The 6847-nt window shown below is 36.6% G+C and overlaps 1 pseudogene; it reads right to left on the reverse strand.

The window, feature by feature from the left end:
* Nucleotides 1-384: 384 nt before the first annotated feature.
* On the reverse strand, nucleotides 385-1364 carry LOC119234533 (E3 SUMO-protein ligase NSE2-like; annotated as a pseudogene).
* Nucleotides 1365-6847: the final 5483 nt, after the last annotated feature.

Consider the following 6847-nt stretch of genomic DNA (forward strand, 5'->3'; position numbering starts at 1 on the left):
TCTCATACTTCAGTGCCACTGACTTTAGGAAAGAGTAAATTTATTTAAATGACTTATTTGGATTACCCATATAGATAGTCGCCCTTTTGTTGAACTGGCTAGCAACAAGTAAGGTTTATGTTCCTCCTAAATGTATTTATTTATTTATTTATTTGTTTATTTTTGGACCCTCACAGTTTTATTTCAAGTCATAGAATGCTTAAAAATCAACGTTATAATCTGCTTGGAATTTTGTTGGAACATAGGAAAATGCTTTCAGTTTTGCTTAACACCCTCAAGTTTTACTCCAGAGTATGTCGAGTTGCTTGGATAAGCAGTCCAATAAAGATGGCTGAGACAGGAGGTGGACTCTGGACTTCCCTGCAGGCAAGAAGGGGATTTATCCTACTTAGCTTGAAGGTGTTTTTTCTCATGACTATCCATAGACGTCTAAAGAGCTTCCTCTAGGATGAGGTCAGACATTCACATCTGTGTGACTATAGCCAATTTTAGGGCAGCAAGGCTTTTTCTTACATCTGGGCTTGGAATGGCTTTCTCTTTGTAGGTGTGGCCACACACTTTATTTTTCACAGCTTCTTCATTTCTAGGTTTGTAGTGAAGTAGATGAAGTTGGTCTGACTTTGGGTCACAATCATATCTTCATCTACTCCTATTCTACCTGCCTCTCTGTCTGCTTGAAGACAAAATCACTTCTTCAGGTCTTCAACTATTGTTTATTTTTTAAAATTTTTTTTCTAAAGATTTATATTTATGCATACAAGAGCTGGGGTACAGGCCAGAGATGTGGGGTGAGAGGATTCACCAGAGACAGAGTGGGGAGCAGAACAGGCAGATTGACTGAGGGAGCAGCAGGTGAGAAAGGAGAGGTCTGCTGCACCATGTGTGTCACCTCCCTGGCTAGGGATCGAACTCATGCTGTAGTGGCCGCTGATAGCTTTATAGTGCTGTGTCTTAACCCCTGTACCACCAGGGAGGCCTCTCCACCTATTGTTTAAATTGAACAAAGTTTTCATTTTGAAAGTCTGTATCAGAACTCTTATTCTGTACAGCCCAAAATTTCTTGTCCGCTAATAATTTTAGATCTGGTATTTTTTCTGGATGTTCTTCTTTTACATGATTTATCATAGGCTGAACAACCTTAAATGCAAATTATAGCATTATAGCGAATTTAGTCATTGCCTTGTCCATATTTTATTCACTACTCACTTCAGTATGACCCAAAGATCCAAAACAACAGTAGAAGTGGTATCCACTCCAGAGCTGATGCAGGATTGGAAGTTTTTCAAGGAGGAAAGAAACTGTTTTCCTCTGCTGAATGATATAAAACCAGTTGAACCAGAATTTGAACTGGAATGCCCTGGCATTTTGAAATTATTACCTGGCTGCCCAACTGAGCTCCATCTATCTGTACCCTGACTTGCCCACTTGGACCCCAGCTCCTTCTTTCTCCCCTTAAATTTAAATGATGAAGTCCTACTCTCTACTGTTAATAATTTGATAATTTGGAGATAGGTCCTTTAAAGAGAAAATTAAGTTCCTCTTACAAGTAGAGGAGACTAGGATACACATAATATACAGACAGGGGATGGCCATATGGAGACTGAATTAGAAGAAGACCATCTATAGGCAAGGAACAAAGTTTCAGAATAAAACCAACTCTGCTGACAACTACATCTCAGATTTCCAGCCTCTAGAACTGTAAAAAAATTACATTATTTTTAAGTCACCTGGTCAATGCTATTGTGTTGTGACAGCCCTAGCAAACTACTACTGTAGTTTAATCACCAACTTGTTATATCAGGCATGAGTCCCCTGAACCTGAAGAGTGGGATTATACAAGGTGTGCATACCAGTGGATGAGAAACTTGAGGACCATCTTAGATTCTGTTTACCTCATCCATGTATGGATGCTACTGTCTAATCATATGTTTGTTTCCAGTGATAAGGAAGAGAAGTTCTAACTCAACAGTGTAAGCAGGATGGATTCATAGAGGAGTTAGGATTTTAGTTGAAACTTAATGGAAAAGTAATATGTCAAGAGCTTATTCAGAAGAATATACCTTAGTCTCCAAGGTCATTAAAACAAATCAAAAACTTTTATAGCAATGGCAGATTTTCCCATTTAGACTGCTGGGTAAAGACCATGCATATTTGGTTGGTAAAGTTTTGCTATGTCTTCAACATTATTCATATTCAAAACTTCATCTCTTAACCTAATATTTCAATGTTCAGTCTATATTTTAGGCTCACAGGTTAGCTCAGAATCATCTGTTGATCAGATTATCCCTTGACTCTTAAGAAACAGATTTCTCTGATTTATTTGGCAAGCATTATGCATAAAATTGAATTCTCCATAAAAAAGACTTGCAGGAAAATTTAAGAAAGGAAAAGCATAAATAAGATGGGATCAGGAAAAATAATGATAAATCAGATGAAGTTGTCATTAGTGGCTTGGTGTTTTTCTCTGCCTCGTTTCTACCTCTAGGAACTTTTCTCTTACTGTTCTTCCCCCATTTTTTTTTTTTTGGTCAAATAACACAACATATTTTCAAAAAAAAATCAATAATAATCGCCAACAATTTTATTTTCAATCGCCAACAATTTTATTTTATTTTTTAAAGAAGATGGAATCTTGTCTTTTTTAAATATTTATTTATTTATGCATACAAGAGTTGGGGTACAGGCCAGAGGTGGGGGAGTGAGAGGATTCACCAGAGACAGAGTGGGGAACAGAACAGGCAGACTGACTGAAATACATTGCTAAGGGGAACAGTGGGCGAGTCAGGAGAGGTCTGCTGTGCCATGTGGGTAGCTCCCTGGCCGGTCAGGGATCGAACTTGTGCTGCAGAGGCTGTGGATAGCTTCATAAGTGTGTCTTAACCCCTTGCAACACCAGGGAGGCCCAACAGTACAATTTTAATGAGACCGGAATGTCTTACTTATCTTGAACCCTTAGACTGGCTAGAAAATCCTTCGGATTAGGTCACACAGCAATTGTTGCACAAGCAATTGTTTGAGAAATCAGCAGGAGACGTAACATACTGATTATAGGACAGATGGGTATGAACATTTATCTAAGGCAGAGTCAGGAACCAATTATATCTGACAAGGACTGGACTAGTTTAAGCTTTTCAGCATCAATAGAATGTTTTTCTTTCAAATCATGTGATTTTGCTCTTCCCTGTCCACAATCCTACTGCATTTTTGTTCCTTCTGGGACACATTTTAGCTTTCTACCTAAATCAGTGTACCCTGAATTGCAATTTTCTGCTATTCGCAAATGAACTCATTTTGGATTGCCTGCTAACCTTGCTGTTCTCTTATTAAAAGTTAACAACTTCTTTCTCAATAAGGAGTTCCAAATAGGATTTTCTGTTGTGAAAATCTCAGATGTCTGCCTACCAAGGTAAGGGAGAAATTTTCTGGTATTTTTTTCCTTCTTACATTTTCATTCAACTCCTGACAATCCTATTGCTGGTACCTTGGCATCTAGGATGCCCAAGTTCAGAGCTGCTTCCAAGCAACCCATAGTGTCAATAGTAAGATACATGTATTTATTCACAAAGGAGAATTTTTTATATAATTTTATTTTTTGCAGAAAATGGCTTTGATTAATTGGATTTTCATGACTATTTCTAATTAAGAGTTTTCTATCAAAATCTACCTCTGGATAAAGTCAATTAGCAAACATGTATGATCAGTCCAATTAGCAGCTGAATTTGGGATGAATTCTATATGATAAATGTGCTGTCTAATCCACTTATTTGAGGACTAGTTATGGTTTATCTCTAGAACCTTATGTATACCATATCCTCAATAACATAATTTAATTCAGCATGGTTTCATTCAGTGTTATTTAGTCATAACATTTATGAAAGAAAAAATAACATTTATGAAAGAAAAAATATCCCAGATGGCATTGAACAAAATTACATTGTTTGAGGATCTGGCTTTGTCGTACATTATTTTGCTTAAACTCATAGTTTCCTAGTATCTATTGATGACTTTACGTGAGCACTCACAGTATTGAGTTGTATCTTCTTGGTTACATAAAAGGGTAAGATTTCTTTCTGCCTTTGCAATCACTTAACAAATTGCCAGTAATGTATATCTCATTCTGGTTGAAATTTCTATATAAAAGAGCTTTTGTCCTCTTCTCTCTTTGTGGAGAGATTTTCTGGATTGGGAAGAAAGATTATGTTTTTAATTATATTTGTCCAACAGTCCTTTGGATAAAAACCATAATGGCTGATATTTATTTATCACTTAGCACTGCTTGGTGTTAGATGATTCCTGGGCAATATTTACAAAGTCAACCGGATAGGAAGTTAAGACACAAGCATTTGAAGCCATGCAGTAAGAATCATCTACACAGATTTCACAAGTAATTGTATTGCCCCTCACCTCCTACACAAAACATGGATGGTTCTAGTTCATAATATTAGTCAGCAGAGTTCTCATCAAAAATAGTAGCCACTCTATTAGGTTATATAAGCCTAGTGTGATGTTTCTATTTGCTATAATAACTTTGAAAGACAATCTCCTTTAGCGTGAATTACTTTCATTTGTTGGTCTACAGGTAACATTTAATTATCTGCTCTGTATCTGTATCAGCTCTTAAATTGGTGAGGAGATGATGAACGCATTGAGAAAGTGCCCTATTACCTTCATTTGAATGTAAATTTCACTAATCTAATTTTCTGCTGGGCTCCAGAAATCTTTTAGACTTTTTTCCTCTTTAGGATGCATGCAACAGTCCATTTTAATTTCCAGTTGGTCAGCATATTTCTGGGAAAGGATTTTGAAACTTGTCTCTTTGGATGGGTATTAGGAAAAAAAAGAAAAGATCTTAAGACTTGCTGAATTATGTTTTGGGCTTGGATCCAGATATTTTTGCATAGGCTAATGAGGCTTCAGACCCATAGGTAGAGTCCTTACCCAGGCATGAATAATAAGCCCATTCTACTTCTGGAGGGGTAGCTCTCTGAGTGTGGGATGTTGGAAAAAATTAATTAATTCTTCTAGGTTTTATTTTCCAAATTTGCAAATTGTGTGGTGTGGAAAGAATTGCAGAGAATGAAATGATTTCCAAAGTCTTGTGTTTCTTTTTCCATAGACGATCATATTTATTTTTTAAAATTTATTTATTTATACATATTTTGCATCATTGTTCATTTTTTTTTTCAAGATGATATTATTTATTTTATTTTTATTTTTTTTTTTTAAATATTAAATTTTATTTTTATATTCCCCATACAATTGCAAACGCCCCATTCTGACCCCAATCCTTCCCCTCCCGCCCCCCACCCCCCAAAAAGTGTCTCTGGTTCATAGTTTTTTGTTGATTTTGATTTTCACTTTCTTATATTCATTTTCCTGGTCCCTTATTTAAGTTTTCTAGATTCCTGCTATGAGTGAGACCATCCGGTATTTTTCTTTTTCTTTTTGGCTTATTTCGCTGAGCATGATCCCTTCCAGTGCCATCCATGTTGCTGCAAATTGCATGTGTTTATCTTTTTTGAATGCTGAGTAATATTCCATGGTATATATGTACCACATCTTCTTGATCCAGTCATCTATTTTGGGCATTTGGGTTGTTTCCAAAGCTTAGCTATTGTAAACAGTGCTGCTATAAACATAGGAGTGCAGGTGCTCTTTGGAATTGATGTTTCTGTGTCCTTTGGGTAAATACCTAGGAGTGGAATTGCTGGATCATATGGAAGCTCTATGTTTAGTAGGTCCAGAAATCTCCACACAGCTCTCCATAGTGGTTGGACCAGTTGGCACTCCCACCAACAGTGCACAAGAGTTCCTTTTTCTCCACATCCTCGCCAACATTTGTTGTTGCTAGTTTTTTTAATATGTGCCATTCTCACTGGTGTGAGATGGTATCTCATGGTAGTTTTGATTTGCATTTCCCTGATTACAAGTGATGTTGAACATTTTTTCATATGTCTGTTGGCCATTTGCATTTCCTCTTCAGAGAAGTTTCTTTTTAGCTCTTCTGCCCATTTTTTGACTGGATTATTTTCTTTGTTGTTGCTGAGTCTCATCAGCTCTTTGCAGATTTTTGTGATCAGTCCTTTATCATTAGTGTTGGGTGCAAAAATGTTCTCCCAGTTGGTGGGGTTCTCTTTGTTTTTGTTATTGTCTCTTTTGCTGTGCAGAAGCTCTTTAATTTGATGTAGTCCCAGCTGTTTCTTTCTCTTCACTATCACTGCTTTGGGTGATGTGTCTGTAAAGATGTCTTTGATGTGCAAATCCCGTAGTGTTTCGCCTATATTTCCTTCTATGTATTTTATGGTTTCAGGTCTTATGTCTAGTTCTTTAATCCATTTTGAGTTGATTTTTGTGTATGGTGTGAGGTAGTGGTCAAGCTTCATTCTTTTGCATGTAGCGACCCAGTTTCCCAGCACCATTTATTGAACAAACTTTCTTTGCTCCAATGCATAGTCTTGCTCCTTTGTCAAAGATTAGTTGACCATAAATCTGTGGGTTTATTTCTGGATTTTCTATTCGATTCTATTGGTCTGTATGACTGTTCTTGTTCCAATACCATGCAGTTTTGATGATTATGGCTTTGTAGTATAGTTTGAAGTCTGGGAGTGTGATGCCTCCATTTCCTTCTTTTTTTTTCAGTAGAGCTTTGGCTATTCGGGGTTTTTGGTGATTCCATATGAATTTCATCAATAATTGTTCTATTTCTTTGAAGAATGCCATTGAGATTTTGATTGGAATAGCATTGAATCTGTATATTGCTTTTGGTAGGATGGCCATTTTAATAATGTTTATTCTTCCAATCCATGAGCAGGGGATGTCTTTCCATTTCTTTGTGTCTTCTTCTATT

Source organism: Talpa occidentalis, unplaced genomic scaffold (assembly GCF_014898055.3).
Source record: "Talpa occidentalis isolate TD23 unplaced genomic scaffold, MPIMG_talOcc4v2.1 talOcc4.8, whole genome shotgun sequence".
In the NCBI taxonomy this organism is placed as follows: domain Eukaryota; kingdom Metazoa; phylum Chordata; class Mammalia; order Eulipotyphla; family Talpidae; genus Talpa; species Talpa occidentalis.